Raw genomic sequence first — 25,226 nt, 5'->3', positions numbered from 1 at the left:
CTACACAAATAGGACCCAACATTTTGCTGCTTACAGGAAACCCATCTCAGGGAAAAAGACAGACACTACCTCTGAGTGAAAGGCTGGAAAACAATTTTCCAAGCAAATGGTCTGAAGAAACAAGCTGGAGTAGCCATTCTAATATCAAATAAAATTGACTTCCAACCCAAAGTTATCAAAAAAGTCAAGGACGGACATTTCATACTCATCAAAGGTAAAAATCTACCAAGAGGAACTCTCAATTCTGAATATCTATGCTCCAAATGCAAGGACAGCCACATTCATTAAAGAGACTTTAGTAAGACTCAAAGCACATATTGCACCTCACACAATAATAGTGGGAGACTTCAACACACCACTTTCATCAATGGACAGATCGTGGAAACAGAAACTAAACAGGGACACAGTGAAACTAACAGAAGTTATGAAACAAATGGATTTAACAGATATCTACAGAACATTTTATCCTAAAACAAAGGGATATACCTTCTTCTCAGAATCTCATGGTACTTTCATCATCCTGAGTGAGGTAACCCAATCACAAAATAACTCACATGATATGTACTCACTGATAAGTGGATATTAGCCCAGAAACTTAGAATACCCAAGATATAAGATACAATTTGCAAAACACATGAAACTCAAGAAGAACAAAGACCAAATGTGAACACTTTGCCCCTTCTTAGAATTAGGAACAAAACACCCATGGAAGGAGTTACAGAGACAAAGTTTGGAGCTGAGACGAAAGGATGGACCATCTAGAGACTGTCATACCCAGGGATCCATCTCATAATCAGCCTCCAAATGCTGACACCATTGCATACACTAGTAAGATTTTGCTGAAAGGACCCTGATATAGCTGTCTCTTGTGAGGCTATTCTTGGGCCTAGCAAACACAGAAGTTGATGCTCACAGTCAGCTATTGGATGAATCACAGGGACCCCAATGGAGGAGCTAGAGAAAGTACCCAAGGAGCTAAAGGGGTCTGCAACCCTATAAGCGGAGCAACAATATGAACTAACTAGTACCCCCCAGAGCTCGTGTCTCTAGCTGCATATATATCAGAAGATGGCCTAGTCAACCATCAGTGGAAAGAGAGGCCCATTGGTCTTGCAAACTGTATATGCCTCAGTACAGTGGAACACCAGGGCCAAGAAGTGGGAGTGGGTGGGTAGGGGAGTGGGGGGGGGGAGGGTATGGGGGACTTTTGGGATAGCATTGGAAATGTAAATGAAGAAAATACCTAATTAAAATAAAAAAAATAGTAAGACTTGATAAGTTTCATATCACTAAGAGACAAAAGGAGGCTGTCACCCTACATGAGCATAAAATCACCTACAGCCTAGAATGTCTACTTTATCCTTATTAAAAGAATCCATTTTTATGTACATGTACACTCCTGTTTTACAGATGGCTCAACAATGTATCTTGTCTTCAGAAAAAAAAGGCTTTTAATATTATAGTATCTTGTGAATGAATCTCAGATATACTGACCTAGCTTATATGACTTTTGGTTGTGAGGAGCAGGTGTGGCCGTGGCCCCAAGATAGTGCCCGGGACTCCTGCCAAACCTTATGACTGGCACCTGACTTCCTCATATCCCTCAAGATAGCCACATACCTTGTGCTGCATTGTGCAGATGCACCACAACATAAGATTGGATGATGTGACGAATGTAGTCCTGAGCCAATGAACTGTGCCTACGTGGACTGGGGTGATGGGGAATGGACTAGAGGGTATAAAGGGGGATGGCCAAGAGAGGTCGGGGCATCTTTTTCCTGCACATTGTTAAGTTCCTGAATAAACTGCTTTGAGAAGGACATCAGTTTCATCGCTTCTTTTCTGCTGGTCGGAGACAGTAGCGACATTTGGTCATTTCCTGGGTATAATTGCTTTGCATTAAATGAATAAATAAATATATAAGAATAGTACTATTTCTCCAGCAAAATCCTTTCAAACTAGATGCACACTAATGATTATTGGTGCTGGTCTGGCATGCATGAATACTACATCTATTCCCAACACTACAAAACCATGTTTCCTTAACTATTTTTAAATGCACTCTTGGTTCCTTTCCCCATATGCTTACTCATATATATTATATGTAACAAATTATATTTGTAGTCTATATTACATCTTGAATTGATCTATATTGTTAAATATATTTTTCATAGACATATGTTAATCTTAAATGGCCCTGAGTTAATTACAAGTGTATATTAACACGAATTCTCCTCCAACTCAATTACAATGACAGTGACACCAATAGCTATGGTCAGTTGTTTACACAGATACTAGCAATGGCAGTTATGTTGGAAATTTCATCAGGTCAGCATCAAGACAGAAGTTGTAAACAGGGAGTAGTGGTACATGCCTATAATCTCAGTACTGGAGAGGCATAGTCAAATATGTCATACTTTCATGACTATACTGGGATACACAAGACAGTCCTTTTCCATGGCAAAACAAAAATTAGCAATGAAAATCGTAGTGAGTAAAGTAAGTTGTGTGGCAAAAAAAAAAAAAAAAAAAAAAAAAAAAAAAAAAGTATGTTTTTTTACCTGTAATGTGACATTAAATAAAACACAACATGTAGTGTTTTTAAAATATGTATTGTTTCTTTAACTTGCACCATACCATCTATTTAAAGAGTACCACACTGTTTCATTATTACCTATCCAGAGTCTAAGACAGAGCAGACAAAGCATTAAAACCTGCAGAATCCAGGGCCCCCAATGGAGGAGCTAGCGAAAGTACCCAAGTAGCTAAAGGGAACTGCAACCCTATAGGTAGAACAACAATATGAACTAACCAGTCCCCCCCCCCCCCAGCTCGTGTCTCTAGCTGCATATGTATCAGAAGAGAGCCTAGCCGGCCATCATTGGAAAGAGAGGCCCCTTGGTCATGCAAACTTTATATGCCTCAGTAAAGGGGAACAGCAGGGCCAAGAAGTGGGAGTGGGTGGGTAGGGGAGAAGGCGGGAGGGAGACTTTTGAGATAGCACTGGAAATGTAAATGAAGAAAATACCTAATTAAAAAAACATCATTGAAAAAAAAAAAAAAAACCTGCAGAATCCAGATTCAAACCCAGACCCATTATATTGGTCTTTCCATTTGACACAGCTAAGTGAGGGCATGAAGAGTCATAATGAAGGGACTCCCACCTAACTGTGTTACTGTTTCAGCTGACATGAAACATGTTGGAGACCATACCATGAGAAAGTAGACCTTTCAGAGCTTCCCTCCCTAATAAGCCAAATGGCCTTGTGCTAAGGAGCCAGTCATCACCCCCTCCTCCCTATTCCCTTCCTGGCACCTGAGGAGGTAAAAAGCAGAATTACAGTCCCCTCTTCCTTATCTCTTCCTGACTCCCAAGACTTCTAAGGACACGAGTTATGTGCTAAGCCCAGCCTGACACCCAAGGCTGTTAAGGAGGATTCTACATTCTGGAGATAGGACTCAGAGTGCCTCCTGCCTGCAGTCTGAATTAGGCCTTCATGTCCCCAGATGCCCACTTCTTTGTTCCTTGTTAATTCCCCCTCAACCCCTCCCTATTCCCCTTGCTGTGTGCTTAAAACCTGGCGTTTCAGCCTAATAAACTGAGACCTTGATGGGAACCCTTCTTGGTCTCTGCTTCTTTTTCCCTTCCTCCCATTTCTCTTCCAGGTTTGTGGTCCCCCTCTCACCCATGAATAACTGGGTCCTGCTGGTTGGAACAGGAACAAACATTGACCCATGTTTTTATATGTTTATTCTTAACCAGAAACCCCATCCCTTTCACAGAATGTGGCCTCCCTTTTCCCAGCCTGGAACCTGCTTGCTCAAGGGTGGAGCTACCGGCTCATTCGTCCTGCCATGCCTACTGCTGGAACCTGCCTTTGCTGCCTGGAGGCACACACGTGTTCGTCCTGCTACTGGACCCTGAGTTACTTGGCGGGAAGTTGGGTTCCCTCCCCCTTCCTTTATAACTGAGTGTCTGAAAATAGTAAAATTGAGCCTTGATCAGAATGTTCGTTGTCTTGGCTCCATTGTTTCTTCCGCCCCGTCTAGATTCCTCTCTTTTCAGTTCGAACTGCCATTCTCAGTTGAACCGTTCGTGTTGTGGACTGCGGGCAGGTCGCAACAACAGAACATGAAAATTTTTCTTATTTAAGATTTACTGTATCATGAATTTCACTACAAATTGTTCATGAAACCTAGACTGGTTAGAATGAACATCTACTCTGATTCCAAATATAGAATAAGGGAAAAAAGAAAGTTCACTTTATGATTGACATTTCCTAGATTTTTGCTTGTTTGGTTTTTTTTTTTGGTTGTTGTTTGTTTGTTTGTTTGTTTGTTTAGGTAGCTGGTGCTTGGCCAAGACTTTGAAAGTCTGATATCAGATCATTTATTTTTGCCATTTTTAAAACCTGTTTATCAGCTATAGAAGTTCTCTGGTAGAATTTCTGGGGCTACTTATGTATACTAGCATATTATCTGCAAATAGTGATACTTTGACTTCAAGTGAGGATGCTTCAATCCCACTTGGGAGGGAGAAGAAAGCAGATGGTTGAGGTAGGGAGGAAACTGAGTGAGAGAGTAGAAGGGGGGGCAGAGGAAATGAGGAACATGACCATGTATTGAGGGGAACAGGAGTGAAGACCTGAGGGCCAGCAGAATGAATGGAAATATGCAACATCAGGAGGTAGAAGGTGGGGGGGGGATCCTCTATAATGTACCAAAGACCTGGGAAGTAAGAGAATCTCAGGACTCATAGTGAGGGACTTTAGATGAAATGCCCAACAGTGGGGAGAGGAAACATGTAGAATCTACATCCAGTAGAAAGACATAACATCAAGTGGAGGGTTGGGGTTGCCATCCCACAGTCAAAAACTCTGACCCAAAATTGTTCCTGTCTAAAAGAACTTCAGGGACAAAAATGGAGAAGAGATTGAAGGAAAGGAGATCCAGTGACAAGACCAACTTGATATCCATCTCAAGGGGAGGTTCTGAAGCCTGACACAGATATTTATACCCAACCAATGGACCAAAGTTGGGAACCCCTGGAGTTGAATTAGGGAATGGATGGAAGAAGTTGAGGAGAAGGGTGACCCTATAGGAAGACCAGCTGTCTTAACTAACCTGGACTCCTGAGATCTCTCAGACACTGAATCACCAACTAGACAGCATACTGCAGCTGGTCAATAATCCCCAACACATACACAGCAGAGGAATGCCTGATCTGGCCTCAATGAGAGAAGACATAGCTAACCCTTGAGAAACTTGAGTCCTCAGGGAATGGGGAAGCCTGGATGGGTATAGGGGGTTAGGGTTGGGGACATCCTTTTGGAGATGGAGGAGGAGGAATGGTATGAAGAATTGTCAGAGGACAGAATGGCAGAGGGATAATGACTGGACTGTTAAAAAAAAAACAGATTAAAGATAATAATAAAATCTTTGTATTGGTTCTTTGTAAAGTTGACATTATGTACCCTAATATCACTCATTCCCCCTTCTCCCCATGCACTCTCTCTATTCTTATAAGACAGCCCTCTCCCCAATGAGAAAAAATCCCATTGTGGAAGCTGTAATATGTCATTGTTATTTAGGTTGGACTCAGATTTTAAATTTTATACTTCATTAAACTCACTCACTGGGTGAAGATTTGAGAGACAGAATGAAAGCAAAATTATGAAACAAAAAGTACTAAGTGCTAATAACTTAGGACTATATAATTTATTTGAGAAAAGAGAAAGTTTCTCTACTGATAAACAGTGAACATCTTCCAGAAGTAGATATAAAATGTAAATAAGATATAAACATTCCCTCCTCAAGCCCTTGAAGAGAAAACCTAATATAGGTTCACTTTATCCTGAATGACTTAAATTGTTTCATTTTCAGTCTGAAAGCACTGGAATTACAACAGACACATCAACTCTTCTTTACCAGGGTGTTTTAAGAATATAAAGAAAAACACTAAAGTAAAAAGGGCACTTCGCGTCCAGAATTTAGCCTTTGGAGAAACATAGGAACCTTTAAAATAAAATCTCCTAAAAACTTTCTTGCTACACCCACTCCAGTATTGACTCACATGACAGGCATAGAAACCTAGACTCAGTCCAGAGGCGAAAATTCATGGAAACTTAGTCTCCTGGAATCATGGAAACTTAGTCTCCTGGAACCGTGGCATCCTGGATAAGAAATGCTCCAAACTTGTCCTTGCAAATGGATCTGTGTGCTTTCTTTCAGTATTGTTTTATTATAGGTGCCTCCAAGCAATGACTTGCAAATACCTAAGCAAAATTGAACTTTGCTTCTTGGCCTTCACCAATGCCCTAGGTAGTCCTTGAGCCGATCCTGGGCTTGGAATTCAGTAAGAATGTTACCTATTTAGTAACACTCAGAATTGCCTCTAGTATTGGAAGACAGATAGTGAAAGAAATCAAGCATTACTATCTACTACATAGAGATAGAAATCTCAGGGCAAGCTTAGCAAAGTAAGTTTAGAATTCTTAATATAGTTATGTATGGCACACTACATTACTTATTAATAGAAAGTGCCCCACACACAATCACTCCAATATAAAGGTATTTAGGAAATAGATTGGGCTGTGGTTTAAGGAGGAACTAGAATGTTGCACTATTCTTGAGAAGGGTACCTAGAGCGGAACTCTCTAATTAGAACCATGACTTGGATATTCCATCCTTTCGTCTTAGTTCCAAACTTTGTCTCTGTAACTTCTTTCATGAATATTTTATTCCCTATTATAAGGAGGAATGAAGTATCCACCCATTGGTCTTCCCTCTTCTTGATTTTTCTTGTGTTTTGCAAATTGTATCTTGGGTGTTCTAGGTTTCTGAGCTAATATCCACTTATCAGTGAGTGCATATTTAATGTCTTCTTTTGTGATTGGGTTACCTAACTGAGGATGATATCCTCCAGATACATCCATTTGTCCAAGAATTTCATAAATCAATTGTTTTTAATAGCTGAGTAGTACTCCATTGTGTAAATGTACCACATTCTCTGTATCCATTCTTCTGTTGAGGGACATCTGGGTTCTTTCCAGCTTCTGGCTATTATAAATAAGGCTACTAGGAACATAGTGGAGCATGTGTTCTTATTACCAGTTGGAACTTCTTCTGGATATATGCCCAGGAGTGGTATTGCTGGATCTTCTGGTAGTATTATGTCCAATTTTCTGAGGAACCTCCAGACTGATGTTCAAAGTGGTTGTACAAGCTTGCAATCCCACCAGCAGTGGAGGAGTATTCCTCTTTCTCCACATCCTTGCCAGCATCTATTGTCACCTGAATTTTTGATCTTAGCCATTCTGACTGGAGTGAGGTGGAATCTCAAGGTTGTTTTGATGTGCATTTCCCTGATGATTAAGGATATTGAACAATTTTTCAGGTGCTTCTCAGCCATTCGGTATTCCTCAGTTGAGAATTCTTTGTTTAGCTCTGAACCCCATTTTTAATGGAGTTATTTGAATTTCTGGAGTCCAGTTTCTTGAGCTCTTTGTATATATTGGATAATAGTCCCCTATCAGATTTAGGATTGGTAAAAATCCTTTCCCAATCTGTTGGTGGCCTTTTTTTCTTATTGACAGGGTCTTTTGCCTTACAGAAGCTTTGCAATTATATGAGGTCCCATTTGTCAATTCTTGATCTTACAGCACAGGCCATTGCTGTTATCTTTAGGAATTTTTCCCCTGTGCCCATATCTTCGAGGCTTTTCCCCACTTTCTCCTCTATTAATTTCAGTGTCTCTGGTCTTATGTGAAGGTCTTTGATCCACTTAGACTTGAGCTTTGTACAAGGAGATAAGAATAGATCAATTCATGTTCTTCTACATGATAACCGCCAGTTGTACCAGCACCGTTTTTTTGAAAATGCTGTCTTTTTTCCACTGGATTGTTTTAGCTCCCTTGTCAAAGATCAAGTGACCATAGGTGTGTGGATTCATTTCTGTGTCTTCAATTCTATTCCATTGATCTACCTGTCTGTCTCTGTACCAGTACCATGCAGTTTTTTATCACAATTGCTCTGTAGTACAACTTAATATCAAGCATGGTGATTTCACCAGAGGTTCTTCCAGAGACTACCCCACCTGGGCATCCATCCCATAATCAGCCACCAAACCCAGACACTATTGCATATGCCAGAAAGATTTTACTGGAGGGACCCTGTTATACCTGTCTCATATGAGGCTATGCCAGTGCCTGGCAAATACAGAAGTGGATGCTCACAGTCATCTATTAAATGGAACACAGGGCCCCCAATGGAGAAGCTAGAGAAAGTACCCAAGGAGCTGAAGGGGTCTGCAACCCTATAGGTGGAACAACAATATGAACTAACCAGTACCCCCAGAGCTCGTATCTCTAGCTGCATATGTAGCAGAAGATGGCCTAGTCAGCCATCACTGGGAAGAGAGGCCCCTTGGTACTGCAAACTTTATATGCCCCAGTATAGGGGAATGCCAGGGCCAAGAAGCAGGAGTGGGTGGGTAGGGGATCAGGGGGGACAGGGGAGGGTATAGAGAACTTTTGGGATAGCATTTGAAATGTATATAAAGAACATATCTAATAAAATAAAATTAAATTTAAATTTAAAAAAATTAAAAATTAAAATAAATTAATTAAAAAAAAATAAAAAGAACCATGGCTTGGGCATGAAAGCCCTTACCCTGGGAGTGTAAAGACCTCACAGCTGGCTTCTAAGAATATAGCTGACCTTAGATAGAGCTGACTTTGTCTCAGTTGTTTTATTGCCCAGTTCCTGCCAGTCTTTATGTTTACATTCCTCTATTTTGTGTAAGAGTCATTAAGCATCTGGTAACTTCATTTTACCTTGGCTGATATGTCACCTAACTTCCCTATTTTCTTCTGTATTAAAACTCTGATGCTCGCTTTGAGAAAATTACATTCAGATACACTCTCTCTGTGTGTCAATGTCTGTTTGTCATCAGCACCAACTCCTTGCTTGCCTGTAAATGGAACTCTGAGTTTTCCTGCAGATTGAGGGCCTGACTGAGGTTCATCCGCAGCACTTTCTGGCAGATTATTAACTGAATTATTAATTTACTTTCTCCAAGACTTCTGAAATCAGTATTTCAGTGATAGAACAAGATAAAACATCTAGATATACTCTAATCAAAGATCTCACAATTATATTTAAGACATAGCTCAGTAGACAGAGCCTGAATGTGATTCCCTAAACACACACTGCCTAAAAATATACATTTGTTAAAGTCTCAGGACCTTATGATTTCTGCATATAATAACATCGAGAGTGTTGTATTTAAAGCCCCTTGCTTTCTAAGGCTAGAATGTACCATACTGGTAGATGACTGAAAAAAAAAAAAAAACTGTGTTTGTTCAGTTTTCAATACTGAAAAAAGATATATATGCTTTTGTGAAATTACAAAATAAAATACTTTCTTACTATGACAATATGAAGGATTAATCATCCTTTGTTTTCTGTACTTCTAAATTTTGCTATATAATTAACTTAGTTTTACATAATATTAGCTGCATTTGAATATACATTTTACAATTGAATATACTTTTTAAATTTTGATGTAGTGATTTTAATTTTTTTTTTTTTTTTTTTTGGTATTGCTGCTTTAAAAGGCTCTTTGAGCTGTCTTTCTACTTGGAAACCACACATGTCCTAATACTTTACTCTCATAACAAATACAAACTCTACTTAAGTAAAAGAGCTTCTATTCAAAGTTTTTCTAAGGGCAGTATGGACATCCTTATTCCTTATACTGTGGAGGAAAGGATTCAGCGTTGGGCCCACAACTGTATAAAAAAAAAAATGGTAGACACTTTGCATCATCCACAGATACACTAGAAGGCTTAAGATACATAAAGGCTACAACTCCAAATAAAAGAGAAAGAGCTTTACATGGGAGCCACAGTTACCAAAGGCTTTTGACCTACCTTCTGTAGAATAGATGCTAGGGATGTTGGAAAGGATCAAGGTATAAGAAATAAAGATAGTCAGAGTGTGCACTATTACATTAAAACCTACAACAAGGTAAACCACCAGCTCATTGATGGAGGTGGTTTTACAGGAAAGTTGTAGAAGAAGGGTATATCGCACATGTAATGATTGATGATGTTGCCATCACAGGTCAGGCTTAGATGTGTAATGGCTTCCAGAAACTCCATCACACACACCCCAATTATCATCAAGAGGCAGACCCAATGGAACATGGTGACCTGGTAAAGCAGGGGCTTACAGATGGCAGCATACATGTCATAGGCCATTGCTGTCAAAATGTAGCATTCATCAATAACAAAGAAGCAGAAGAAAAAGAGTTGAGTCACACACTCAGCATGAGAGATGGTGCTCTGTTTCACAAAACCCACCAGCATTTTGGGTTTTTGATAGTGGAGTAGCTGGCTGCTCAAAATAGACTGATATCTTACTTACATTACCTTTCTATAACTCATGGCTGTGGGAGGCATGCAGACTGCTCTCCAAGGGGCAGGATTTCACAGGTCTTATTGTAAAGCAGGGACATTCAGTGCCTGTGTGACTAGGCTGCAGCCTGTTCTGAGTTCCCAAAGCTATTCTGAGCTACTTCCTGGCAGGGCAGAGCAGAGCAACACCCCAGGAAGGGCTCAGGTTAGCTTTTAAGTCTGCTATCTGTGGCTCATGATCTCTGCTGCCTAGTGTTGAGTAAGCTCAGCGGTGCAGCTACATCTTAGCTTGTGCTCTGACACCCTTGGAATCACATGTGCCAAACTAGTATGCATTCTAACCCTTATCCAAAACCCCACAAGGCTTGGGGGGAAACTGACCATTACTTAGGAACCATTTCTCCCTGCCTTCCTTGCTTTTGTTTTGTTTTGTTTTTGGTTTTGTTTGTTTGTTTGTTTGTCTGTTTGTTTTTCTTTTTAGTTTTTTGAGACAGGGTTTCTCTGTATAGCCCTAGATGTCCTGGAACTCACTTTGTAGTCCAGGCTGGCCTTGAATTTAAAAGTCTGCCTGCCTCTGCCTCCCGGGTGCTGGGATTAAAGGTGTGCGCCACCACGCCCAGCCTGGCTTTTATCTTAAAGGAACAATATGCCTTTTTTCCAGGAGTCTGAAACCTCAATTTTGGTTAAAAGTAAGTTCTTGCCACATGTTACTTTGTCAAAATATTGCAGAAAATATTAATTGGGGTTTCTACCCCACTTTTGATTATTTACTTTGCAAATAAAAGATACAAAACTTTTATATTTATAATAAGCCATAAAAGCAGTAGAGTTGGGCAGATAACCTCTATGCTATTTTGTCTACTTTTCTGTAAATAACCTCAAGACATAACTTTCCATGTTCCACCTAGGCTGCTCCTCCTCCAACTGGCTGGGCCTCATGGCCATGCTCTGACGACCCATCTACATTCTTCCTTCTTCTTTCTCCCATCCTTCCTCATCGTCTCTGCCTCAGACCCCAAGACCAGGAACTGAAGCTCTGCCTACATCTCTTTTTCCCAGCTATGGACTGCACTCATCTTTATTCAACCAGTAGTTTTAAATTAAGGAGTAAGGTTATATATCATCTCTTGATGTACTTGACTGTCTTCTTGTTCCTGAGGATCTCCTTGTCATGGGCAACCAGATCTTGGGAGCCAATGTTTAGCATTACAATACATAGAACAGAATAGACCTCAAAACATGTAAGCAGAGAGTCAATGACTAATATTCTGGAGGTGTAATCACACTTAAGTGTATTCTAGACTAGTTCAGCAGAAGATTAACACATTCAAAATTGATCCAAAGTTGTCCACAGACTCCTACCAGACTAGTAAACTATACATGAGAACAAAAGAGGATATGCAAAGCCATATGGTAAAATATGACTACGGACATATTTGAAAGTGCCTTCAGCCTTAAACATATTCCCCTACTAATCAAGAGGGTCTAGTCAGCAACTGAGGTATTTGTGTTCAACTTCTCTCACTGGCTGAGCTCTGAAACAGACTGGGACAGGAGCTGTACAGATGTCAAATGTAACAAGATGCACACGAATGTTTTTAAAAATCTGAATGGTAAGAAATCTGGTTCAAGCCAGATTGAGAGCTTCATTCTTCCCCTTAACTTTCTTAAGACTTAAAACTATTCAAATAAAAATGAATAAACATGGGCAGATGGTAAAAATTCTAAACACTGTTCAGGAACCCAACACTTGGAAAAAAAATATATTGATGAATTTCATATTATTCCAGGGAGGACTCAAAATTCAAACTAAAAAGAAAAGATCCAAAAGTCTCTTTCTTCATTATCAACAGAAACAGAAAAGATGAAAGCCCAGATTGTTATAATTTTTAAAAAGTGTTTCCTACTTTGTAATCCCTGCCCCTCATCTATAACAAGAGGAAGAATTGGACTAAACTCCTGCCCTCTGCATACTTGGTCACTGCAGATGAAAACCTGATGGCTACCACTGTGGCCAGGGAAAGCTCCAAACTTCCACCTAGAAACAACAGATTTGAGAAAGATGCTGCAGATGGCACTCTACTTCCCTTGCCAGTGTGAATCTGTGACACTAAGTGGTCTACTAGGGTAGACCTGAGCTTCCACCCTAACACAGACCCACAGAAACAACAAAGGAGCAAGCAATGTAGCACACTGCTTCCCAGAACAACACAGTCAGAAAGCTCAACTTTGGGACCTTTACATTCACACACACAGTAACATTATAGCCTGAAAATCAGAGGTCCTGTTTTACTTAGGAGTCATCAGCTAAACTAAAGTGGAAGCTAATCTTTTATCTTCTGTGTCCAATATAAAGTCAGAACTTTAACTTACAGGGATATTGTTTATGGTGGAAAAAAAGTTAGCCTCAAAATTAGGTAATGTATTTATGTATGCAATAACAATTAACGAAAAACAGGCAATGAATTTGATGAATAGCAAGGAGGGTGTGTGGGAAAACTTGGAGGATGGAAAGGGGAAATGATGTAATAGTATTATAATCTCGAGAAATAAAAAATAATAATTTTAATAATAATAATTTTAATTTTAAATTATTTAAAAATATTGAGGTAACAATTACAAAACTGCTTCAAAATCAATCATAAACACTCTTAAAACAAGTTCTTAGTAAATAATTAAGTTTTAAATTTTTTATTATCCTTATTTATTTAGTGATGTAGAGAGTAGATGTACGTGCGAGCATCCCATGGCATGACTGTATGGGGTCAGAGGACAAATTGGCATTGCCATTTCTCTTCTCCCACCATGAAGGTTCTGGGAATCCAACTCAGTATCAGGCTTCACTGCCAACACCTTTATCTGCTCAAGCATCTTACTGATACAAGATATATTTTTCAAAGATTTTGCTTCTAAGAAGGACTAAGAATGGACTTTGCCCTGCTCCTACTTCTAATTACAGAAAAAGCATTGATTAATTATAAAAAGAAACAGACAAAAAATTTTAAAAGGTGGAAAAGCTCAGACAGACTGACTTGTGACCTCAGAACACAAGAGTAGCATGGTGGTACGTCCCTGGATTTCTATTGATCCCCAAATAGTTCAGAGCCATAGCTGAAAAGGCTGACAACACAGAATACTGATAAGCACAAATGAGAGAGAAAGGAGAGGTGAGGGGAGCATGTGTGTTAGCTGTCAAATTTTCTTTTTTATTGTAAATAGTTTCTTCTCTCATACAATATAGCCTAACTAGTTTCCCCTCTCTATATTCCTCCCAGCTTCACCTCTTCCCCAGCTCTCCTCTTCCCCAGATTCACTTCCCCTCTATTTACTCTTTAAATTCAGCTCTTCTTAACCAAAGGATATTTTGTAAATGGAACATTGTCAAAAGTAAACTCTTTACCCTGCTAAACACCACTGAAAACCGGTCCTGACTATTATAGGGTGAATATGAAATGCTGCCAAGGTCATGTGTTTGAACATTTGGTCCCCAACTAGTGTTGTTTAGAAGGTTTAGAACCTTTTGAGAGATATGGTGCCAACTGACAGTTGTCGGCCATTAGCCATGTGGAACTTTGAAGGTTATAGCAGTCTCCCACTCCCGTCTTCTGTCTCTGCCTCCTGATCATTCAGCATGGAAGAAGCAGTAGCTACAATTTCCAGCTTCACTGTCCAAAACAGAACAACTCCCAATGCCATGTCTTCCCACAGTGGTGGACTGATCCCCTGAGTCTATGAGTTGGAGTAAAGCCCCCTCCCTTTAGTTGCACTGGTCAAGTCTTGTGTCTCACTATCCCACATACACTAGTGAAAGCTGAGTGGGAAGCCTGCACGTAATAAAAGAGGGCAGGAAATAGATATTAGTGCATCAAATGCCAGATGTGTAATTACCTGAGTAGGATTTAAATGTAACAAAGATAAAAATGTCTGAGTAAACTTGAAATAAAAGAAAAACGTAAAAGTCTTTGGTAAGAAATAGAGGATCTGTCTTAGTGTTTTACTGCTGTGAACAGACACCATGACCAAAGCAAGTCTTACCAAGGACAACATTTAATTGGGGCAGGCTTATAGGTTCAGAGGTCCAGTCTTTTATCATCACGGTTGAATATTGGCAGCATCCAGACAGGCATGGCACAGGAGAGTTCCGCATCATCATCTGAAGGCTGCTAGCAGAATACTGGCTCCCAGCCAGCTAGGTCAAGGGTACTAAAGCCTACACCCACAGGGTCACATAAACTCCCACAAGGCCACACACCCCCAACATTGCCACTTCCTAGGCTAAGCATATACAAACCTGTGGAGAGCCGTGCCGTGAGCAATCGCACAAGCCGCGAGCAATCGCCATTATAAGATGGTGCTGGCCTCCCGTGTGCCTAACTAGTAAACAAGCCTTGTGCGCAAGTGCGAGAGTGAACTCACGCTTAGTCACTGCCCATCTCGGGACGTAGTAGTGGGGTGATGGGTGAGCAACAAATCAGGAGCTGACACGCCACATCAGGTGCTGAAACGCCATGGCTGATGGCTATATAAGCGACCCCATTTCTGGGGTCTGGGTCTTCCCTCTTGAAGAAGCAATAAAGCTTTTGCCGCAGAAGATTCCGGTTGTCCCGAGTGTGTTCTTGCCGGCGGGGACAAAAGCTCGAGATACAAACCATCACAGGATTTTATAAAAAAACAAACAAACAAATAAACAAACAAACAAACAAAAAACCCCAGAAAACTAAAAGAGAGAAATGGTAATTCTAGAAGGAAAGTAAACTAAAATACAAAGGCAGAACTAATGGACTAAAAAGTAAAACAGAAATTTCTGCATTGAAATTCCAATACAGAGAAGAGACTGACAAACACACAGCCTTGGAGACCAACACCATCATAACAAAAGATATAACAGTCATATTGTTAGTTCTATACAGAGAAGGTAAAGGCATAAAGGCTAAAAATAAACATGCCTCAAGTACTGATGCACATGACTGTCCACATGTGATTCTACCTCAGTAAGAATATCCTCCAGGAACTAATGAAAAACCATACCATGCTCACAAAAGAAAAACAGACACAATATATGGCCCCCATTCAAATTCTAAAGGAATGACTAAATAAATAAACCCAGAGTTCTTTGTTAGCAAGCTACATAATTTCTCTGGTCTCTGATAACATTATCCATAAAATTAAAAGGGTAATCGCTGTGAAGGGTAACTTATTTCCTCCATATACTATATTAGAACATTGCTTGCAATTTGCAAAGTACCTGAAAAGCGTGTGATCCTCTGGTCCTCATTCATGATCGCCTGGATATGTATAGCACAGGCCAGTTCTCTGCCTGCCTTGAGGATATAGCTTAGTATTTTGAGTAATTAGTTTTGTCAAATCTATATTGTGTTACTATGGGTAAAATTTTAGAAGTTTTTTTTTTTTAAATATAATTGCAAATGTCTCCTTTCCAAACCCTGGCCCTGAGCTCCTCAGTTGCCTGCCCTAGAGCAATCAGTAGTGCGAGTTGTTAATTATAAGTGACACTATGCTCATCTATAACAGAATTCATATACATTATCACACCAACATTAAACTAATAATAGCATAATAGGTACACTGTCTCCTTCACTTGCTTTCTCGAAAATTCACTGAGTTTTTATTAATATGTAAAACTGTATGTATAGACTATGTAATATATATGTATATATGTAATATATATGTATATGTATATATATATAAACTGTTAAACCTAGCTAACTAACAACTAACCTAAAATATCATTTTGTGTTTAACATTCCTTCTCTCAAGTCATTAAATCAATATATCAGCATGAAGTGTCATAACAATAGTATCCAGTGAATGAATCTCTAATATATGTTTCTTCTATGAATCTATAACTACATCCCCCAACTCTAATATATATCATTTTGGGGGGAGGGGAAGCAAGAGAAAGACAGGATTCATGAGATAATAAACTCAAGAGTAGTGAAGAGTCTCTGGTGATCCCCGTGCAACAAGCCTGCAGACCAAAGACAGCCTGAACAAGTATAAGAAGGTTTCATCCATTTCACTTTACACTGTGGAGAACATATTATGGTCATACATGAAGAAAGTCATTTATATACAACATTATAGTATTTTAGATGGAGAAGCCAGAAGTCATGCTGCTGTGGCCCATTCTATTTTACTATAACAAATAAGTGAGACTTCTTTTTGCAAAAGAAATTTATTTAGCTCACAGTTTATAGCTGAAAATCTAGGGTTGAGCAGAATAACTGTCTGTTCATCCTCCAGTGAGAGCCTCCTGCCTGCACCACCACCACATAACAACCAACTCTGGAAGGGAAGGAATCTGCCACATGCAGACCGGGCAAGTGAGTGCTTTATAACAACTAGCTCTGAGAAAACCAATTCATTTAAAGAAGCTAACATTAATTCCCCCAAAAAGATTGTGTGTTATCACCTCCCACTATGCTCCACCTCTTAAATGTTCCCCCACCATGAATATCACCATACCAGAGACCAAGGTTCCAATCCACAAGCCAGTGGTAGAAACGTTCAAACCACATCTAAACTGTAGCACAGGCACATTTTCCTATGCTTGACGAGTTGCATGCTTCCACCTGAGTGATTCTTCTGCAATGATGCAAGTGTAGGGAACCATTGGGAACCATCTTGTGGCTGCAACAGGATCATGGATGCCACTGTTATATGGAACAGAAGGGTACCGCTGCTGCAGAAATGTGCTCTACTCTTGGCAGCTGATGGTTTTAAATCTGCTCAGCTAATCAGTTCTCTGAGGATGATTTTAAAGCATCATTCCAAGTCTGAGTCTCTACTATTTCTTCTTCCAACTCACAGAGACAGTCCTGTTACATTAACCTTGACACAGTACTTTTCTTACATAATAAACCAAAACATGGCCTGACTTTCAGAAGTATATCTATGATAAAAACATTCATGTCAAAATCAGAGTCATGAAGAAATGTTTCCAAAAATCTTGTAAAGTGTTATATCACAATTGAAATAATTGAAAGTAATGGTTTTTGCAGCCTTTCTGTTTTGTTTTGTTTTTTTAATTCATTCCATTTGTTTACATCTAAAATGATATCCCACTTCCCTGTTACTCCTCCACAAACTCCCATGCCACATTCACCCTCTCCCCCCTCCCCTTTGTCTCCATGAGATTGCTCCCCAACCCACCCACCCTCTCCTGCCCCACTGCTCCAGTATCCCTCTATGCTAGGGCATAAAATTTCCACAGGTACTTGACCTTTCAAAAGGAAACATCTAAATTTCCTATTGTAGCAAGCTATGACATTATTGTCGCTTCCAATAATGAGTCACTTTTCATAAAATATCAGCCTCGTGTGTTGCAGTTTGGGATATAATTAGGTAAAACATGAATTTTCAAAATTATAGGGTAGAACAAAATCAAAAAGATCCAGTTCACCTGTATTACTAATTAAGTATATATATTACCTAATTAATGCTACAGTCAAATCACACTCTGAAAATGTTTGGTAAGAACAATATAACTTTTTGGTGTCCACCCCTACCCAACATACTGCTAATTATATTTCCTGTACTCTGAAATCCATGGTTTTTTTTTTTCAGAATTAACATTAGAGTAGAGGATAATTAACGAATACCATGTGCCATGTGATATTCATTGTCTATCCTCTACTGTGTATTTCCAATGTTAGAAATCTTCTCCTTCCATAGCAAAGCACCATTGATAACTTTGTATGGCAACAAATTACTTAAATAAGGTTTTTGTCCTGGAAGTGTTCCAAGTCCAAGACAGTATTCCAAGCTATTTTGTACATACACATACATTAATGTGCAAATGGATTGGCTTAAGAGGTTGGGAGTCTCAATGAAGAAAATAATATTTAGACAGATAATACAAGAAGGGAGTAAGTTAAACAAAGATAGAGGTATGTAATGTGACATCTCTGAGAAGTGTGGGAATAAAGCGGGGGATGTTCTAAAAGGAACAGCAAAAGAAAGGATTCACATGTAAGAGGCAAGATACATATCAGGAATATCGGGTCCACAATGGAAAATTATATGTTGATTACAAATTAGAATGGGAACAAAATATAACAAAATGTTAATGTTGGTTAATTGTGGATAATAGTTAAAGTGCAGCCCAGTATTTCGGGTAAGCATCCAATCAGTTCCAGAAGGGAGTGGATTATAATCAGGAATCCAAGGTACCCATAGAAGGAGACAGAGGAAACTGCAGCAGGCCCAAGAGAAGGTAGCTTTGAGAATATTCAACACATAATGACCTAGTGTGGAGTTTAGGCACACAGGTTGCTGTCGATTAATGTACACACTCAATTCATATTGCCCATTGATAAATTTCAATTAGATTCAGGCCTTGAAAATGCATCCGTACAGCATTCCTTCTTAATGACCTTATGCCCCAGCACAGAACATATAAATAAGTCCTCAGTCATCATGGTCGCTGGGCTACAGCTCATGGTAAGCAGACAGATGAATAGGCAAAGCCCTTAGCTTGAACCAGTCAGTCCATCCCTTCTGTTTTCAGGCCATATATGTGTAATCATGGTAGCCCCAGAGTTCTTTGAGCCTGCTCTAGTTCTGAGAACTGCCGGATTCCAGAACTGTGAATAAAAGCTAAGTAAGATATTCAAACTAAATTTATTGCAGTTTCATCTTTTGACACCATCTTGGTTATTCTGGGCTCAGAAATGAATATGGATGAAGCAGCTGAGCACAACCTTTAAAGCTTAAATTTGTGTAACTGGGGAAGAATATAGAGACTGAGTCCTCACCATAGGAAACAGCATGAGAAAGCCTTGCTGAGTTTTCCATAGAGATTCTTGTTTATGTTTATGAAAATAGCACACACCACATTTGCTGCTCTAACAATGACTTTCCTAAATTACCTAAGCAAATAGAGATGCTACTAATAATCTATTCATTCAGTTATTCATAGTAGCAGCAGGTGGTAAACTTGGCATGTGAAACAAACAAAGCAGAGTCTCCTATCCACAGAACTCACAGAATGGTAAGTTTTGGCTGGGTACATTAACAGCATCCAAAATATATTTGCCCAATACATAAGCTTAATACCCTTTATATTATTACATTATGTGTATATCTTAACAAAATGTGAGAATATTTTTAGTCTGTGATTTATTGGATTCTCATTATAGTTTATGTATTTGTTTACAAGTTTCATAGTAAACGTTCACTAAAGGTGATATTTACCAAAGACAGTAAACTCAATACTTATACAGCAACATCTAGGAAGACCAAAGATGGTTCATGGTGCCTGACGAAGTGGTAGTCTTCCTGAATTCATGGCAAAATGATCAGTTTTGCATCCACATTTATTAGTTGGAATGAAAACTCCAGGAGATGTGGGAAGGTGCCTAAATGATTCAGTTCCATTCAGCTGAGCCAAGTGAAGTACCCAGAATGCCCCTAGGGCTCATTTAGATGCTTTTTTATACAGAAAAGTAAAAAAGAAACAAAGAGATAAAGGTGGCCAAGCATCTGGAAAGCAGCCAATCTGTGTGGAGAGGAGGAAATGGGAAGCCCAGAAGGCAGGACTACTAGACATCTCTAGAGGGTCTCAGAAATTTGTAAGTGATTTCTTAGGAGTTGAATTTTTGTATTAATTAGTGAAAGTTCTTTGGGTGTTATGCAACTTAATGAATCATTTGTCATTTTAAAATCTCAGGACTAGAATCACTCAAGTCCATGGTGAAAGATGCAAGACAGTTCTGGTGAGTACACATTCCATTTCTGTATAGCTCTGTCTTGGCACAGTTACTTGAAGGAAAGGTGATCTAATTCTCCCCAGATAAAGGACATCACAGACCCAACAAAGACAAGCTCCTCAAACTATATCAAGTGGCAACTCAATCAACTGTAAAATCCATATGCCTTCAAAATGTCATAAATAACTTGATTTGAGTTCTTAAAACATATGAAGTATGGAGAATTTGTATAAAGAATGCATGACCCTTCTTGATGTCCAGAAACTAATTCACTTTACAAAGACAAAATCTTCCAGTTGGCATGTTAGTAGATCCTTGTACAGTTAGTAGATCAGCCCATTGTATAGTTTTAAAACAGATATATTTGCTTTAAAGAACATTGTGCACATTTTAATTACAGCAGGTAAAGTATTTAAAGTGGTTTTGTACATACACACAAGAACAAAATGCCTAGCCCTACAAAGTATAAAGACATAACTGAGAACATTCAACAAACACTAAACCACTACACGAGGAGGGTCACTTAAGTAGCCACCAGGTGGTGCTAGTGACTCAATAACATCGATCAAGGCGAAAAGGAAGCGGGAGGGAGGGGGATTTCACTACTAATTCATATTCTGAATCTTTTTCAAGCTCTGAAATGTATAACCATGGATTTTATATAACTCCTTATATAAAATTTCAATGCCTTATTAAAAAAACATAAACTTTTGAAAGTGTTCTTTAGATCAACATTTAAATTAAAAGGTTTGAATGCACTTAATTTGCAAATCCTTAATGGGCACTATCTAAATTGCCTAGTGAAGAAAGACAAGCTGGGCGTGGTGGCGCACGCCTTTAATCCCAGCACTTGGGAGGCAGAGGCAAGCGGATTTCTGAGTTCGAGGCCAGTCTGGTCCACAAAGTGAGTTCCAGGGCTATCCAGAAACCCTGTCTCGGAAAAACAAAACAAAAAAGAAAGACAAAATAGAAAAGACATGACAATCATGATACAAACAAGGCACCAAAAGATGAGTGCAGCATAACTGTTAACTGAATGTTGACTCTAAGTCCTTTTTGATGTATTGATTTCTGCCGAATCCTAGCGCCTAGTCACATAACACACTAGAAACATGATAAATGCAAAATGAATGACTGATTTGATTAATCCACAATTACATAAAAGATGGTTTTAATTTCTGTGTCCTCTGGTTTTAAATGCTTGCCAGCACAATTGGTAGCCTAAATATGTTCCAGTAAAATATGTTTTCATACCCATGTTAAGATCATTTAATGAGAATTTAAATTTTATACATGCTTACGGCTCTTTAAATTAAATTATGTAAATAAAATGGATTCTGTTATTTGTGTATTCTTACCCCCAAATCCTATTTAACTCCACTACATTAGGAAATATTTGTACTTATTTTATTTCAATATACAAAGTTTTATGGCACAAAGCACATATTCAGCTACATACAGTGTCTGTGTAAAATTTGACATCATCCCATTTCTCATCCTTTTCGGTGCTGTTGCTAAAAGCAAACAATGACTTAACACTTCTTTGTAGACAGCTTTGTTTGCCCACCAACAAGGACAGATCTCTTAAGGATATGTACACATGTCCTCTTTGAGATCAAAACAAAGACGGGTACCTTCCACTAATAGATTCAGGACATCATTTATGTGGCAGTTCTTTCACGCTCACTGGCAGTCATTGCTCCAGATTACCATATGGGAATCAGGATCATTTCCATGCCAGTCACTTCTCTGTTGCCATTCCTTTACCAGTTCTCCCACAAATCTACTTCCTTCCTTCCGAGAATTCACTGTACGTTGGTGATGCAAGCCTATTAGCTGGATTCACATAATGATGGCCTTAAGGTTGTTTCACCCAGTTTGGGGAACTGCAGATTCCTTAAATCTGCCTTTCTTTGTTCCATTCTAGAAAACGAACACTAGCTAGAATGAACATGTCACTTCTGCCTTGTAAGAAGCCAATGCCGTGGAGGAGTCACATCGAAAGTTATGCAATCTACTTCCCAGATTTCAGGAATAAGGTTTTCTCCCCCTATTTGTATTAGCAAAGTATACTAATATATTAGTAGTTTGATTCTGTCAGGTAAGGAGCTAAGAATATGTGTCCAAATCTCAGAAGATTCTAAAGACAAAAAGAAGCTCTGACTAAACACGAACAACTCAGTTACAATGTTAACATTCCACAAAATATAACCTACTTATATTAGTGATATAGCATGGCAAAACAAAATTTGGTAAATTGTATGCAAGGATAGAGTATTTTGATGATCATAGATTATTAGAACTAAAAACAAGTGGGAAAAAATAGAGATTTTAGTTCTAACATATTAAATAAAAAAGGGAAGAAATGAAATCTTTAAGCTATTCCTATCAACATTCTTTTATGAAATAAATCTAAAAGGAAAGGAAAGGAGAGGAGAGGAGAGGAGGGGAGGGGAGGGGAGGGGAGGGGAGGGGAGGGGAGGGGAGGGGAGGGGAGGGGAGGGGAGGGGAGGGGAGGGGAGGGGAGGGGAGGGGAGGGGAGGGGAGGGGAGGGGAGGGGAGGAGAGGGGAAGAATCTAGGTATAGTATCATGTTTTTAGTTCTAGCACTAGGAGGCAAACTGAAGCAGATATGTAGGGCTCTTAGTCAGTTGACCTGCTTGGTGAGTTTAAGGCCAGGCAAGAGAAAGACCTTATCTCAAAAAACCAAAGTGGATAACAAAAACCTGAGGTTAACCTCTGAGCATCCACATGCACATTTGTCCTCAAACACAGGTTCACATTGTGTACATGCCAAAACAAAAAGAAATATCAGCCAACCTCAGCCAAAGGCAGAGGAGGCTCATGCCTACAGTCTCACACGTGGAAAGCTGAGGCAGGGGATCCAGAGAACAAACCCAGCCTGGGCTATTTAATGAGGCCAAGACTAACCCAGTCTATATGAAATCCTATAGAACAGAACAATACAAAAGAAAAGAAAGAAGGAAAATAAAGCTGAACTATTAGGTTCATTACTGCACTCTTCATACACCCATGACGTAAACTATTTGGGTGTAATATGTCACTCCTCTTTTCCATTGGTGAGATTTACTAATTTTTATTTTATTGTTTTGTTCAGGGAGGTGATATTTGTCTATAATTCTGTTCTGCATGCAATCTTTCAGATTTTGGATGCATGTTATGCTCACTTCATAAAAACAACTTTAAAGGAATTTGTGTAGTATTGGAATTATCTGGTCTTCGGTGAATTCCTGGGCAAAGCCATTTGCAACTGGTTGTTTGTTTGTTTGTTTGTTTGTTTTAACCCTTTAACAACTACTGCTTTTTCTTTATCTATCTGAACAGAATTTGCCATATAAAACTGTTCTTTATAATCATTTAACCATTAATGAAATTTATCATTTAGTTTTTCATTTTTCCTACTTCCGCTATTTTCTCAATCTCTATGTCGTTCTTTCATTAATTAATTAGTATATTTATTCACTTTACATCCTGATTGCAGCCCCCTCCTTCTTCTCTCAATTTCACCCTCACAAACCCATCCCCTCACTACCCCCTCCCCTTCTCTTCAGAGAAGGGGTATTATAATAATAATAATAGGGGAAGCACCCCATTGGGTACTAGTAACCACTCTGACACATCAAGTTGCAGCCCCTCTAAGGCCCAACAAGGCATTGCAGTTGGGGAACAGGATCCAAAGGCAGGCAACAGAATCAAAGGAAGACACTTGAATCTCATTCAGAAGGGGAAATAAAATAGACATTAGAAGTGAATGAAGAGAGGGAATTTGGTGGGAAATTAAAGGGAATGAGAAGGGAAAATGGGCTACGGATCAACTGTGAGGAGTAGGGTAGGGGGGCAGAGAAGACTGGGGTAAAAAACAGAAATCAGTTGGGGGCTGGGAGGGGCTCATCTCTGTGTCAAGCCTCAGATGTGAAACAGGAAGGCTTCTGGGAGTCTATGGGGGTCACCCTAGCTGAGACTTCAAGCAGCTGCAGATATGGAGACTGAAGTGGTCACCTTTCAGTGGATAGAGGGTGACATTAGCCCACCTACAAAATGTTTAACCCAAAATTAGTCCTGCCTACAAGATGCACAGGGAGCAGATTAAGGGAATGGCCAACTTGAGACCTATCCCATGAGAGATAGGTCTCCTCCTTCTAACCCCTGACACTATGAATAATACTGTGTAATGCTTTTAGGAATGTAGCATAATTGTCTTCTGAAAGGCTTCATCCAGCATCAGATGGAAACAAATGCAGAGACCCACAGCAAAACAGAGAGGAGAGGACAGCACAAGAAGACATACAGAATCAAATAACCTGGGCTTATGGGGGCTCACAGAGACTGAACGACCAACCAAAGAGTATGCAGGGGCTGGATCTAGGCACTCTACACATGTGTAGCAGATGTACAATCTTCATGTGGGCCCCATAACAATTGGAGCGGGGGGCTGTCTCTGACTCTATGTCATTTTTAACTTGCTCTTCTTCCAATATTTCTACATTACAATAGCAAGTACTGGGCATATTTCCTTGTCTCCAAGGTACACATTTATTAACACTACTGTTTCTTGCCTCGTAATTCAACTTTTATTTCCTTCTAACTTTACTAACTCTTCCTCTTATTTATTAATTTTACTGTTTCTTTCTAGCCTATTAAGTGCTTAACATATTTTCATTGTTCAATACATGTAAGATTATTTTTTTCTTTACATGGCCTAAAATTTGTAATGTATTATACAATACTTTTATTTTCTTTTCTAGATCTTTTTGTGGTTTAAATGTAGCTTAGTAGAGAACTTTAGTATGGAAAGTAATAGAGTTTTTATTTTCTGATTATGTAATTGTTCTTTTATTCCATACTGATCACAAAATGTGAACTGTATCATTTCATGCATGTCATTGGATTCATTTTCCATGGTTTCAGCTACCTGTAATCAGTCATAATCTGAAAATATTAAGTGGGCAATTCCATAAATAAATCCTAAGTAAAGTTGAATGCAATTCTCAGTAACATGATAAAATTTTAAATTTCCACCATCTCTGAGATTTAAACTATTTCTTTGTCCATCAAAT

General features: G+C 39.2%; 2 pseudogenes; one reads left to right on the top strand and one right to left on the bottom strand.

Moving 5' to 3' along the window:
* LOC110301523 (glyceraldehyde-3-phosphate dehydrogenase pseudogene) overlaps nt 1-25,226 on the top strand; it is a 318,538-nt pseudogene that overhangs the window by 277,967 nt on the left and 15,345 nt on the right.
* Nucleotides 9,694-15,697, bottom strand: LOC110301525 (olfactory receptor 8B8-like; annotated as a pseudogene).

Source organism: Mus caroli, unplaced genomic scaffold (assembly GCF_978045245.1).
Source record: "Mus caroli unplaced genomic scaffold, Mus_caroli_1 scaffold_11, whole genome shotgun sequence".
Classification (NCBI taxonomy): domain Eukaryota; kingdom Metazoa; phylum Chordata; class Mammalia; order Rodentia; family Muridae; genus Mus; species Mus caroli.
The sequence above is the reverse complement of the archived record's forward strand: the minus strand, read 5'-3'. Positions and strand labels throughout refer to the sequence as shown.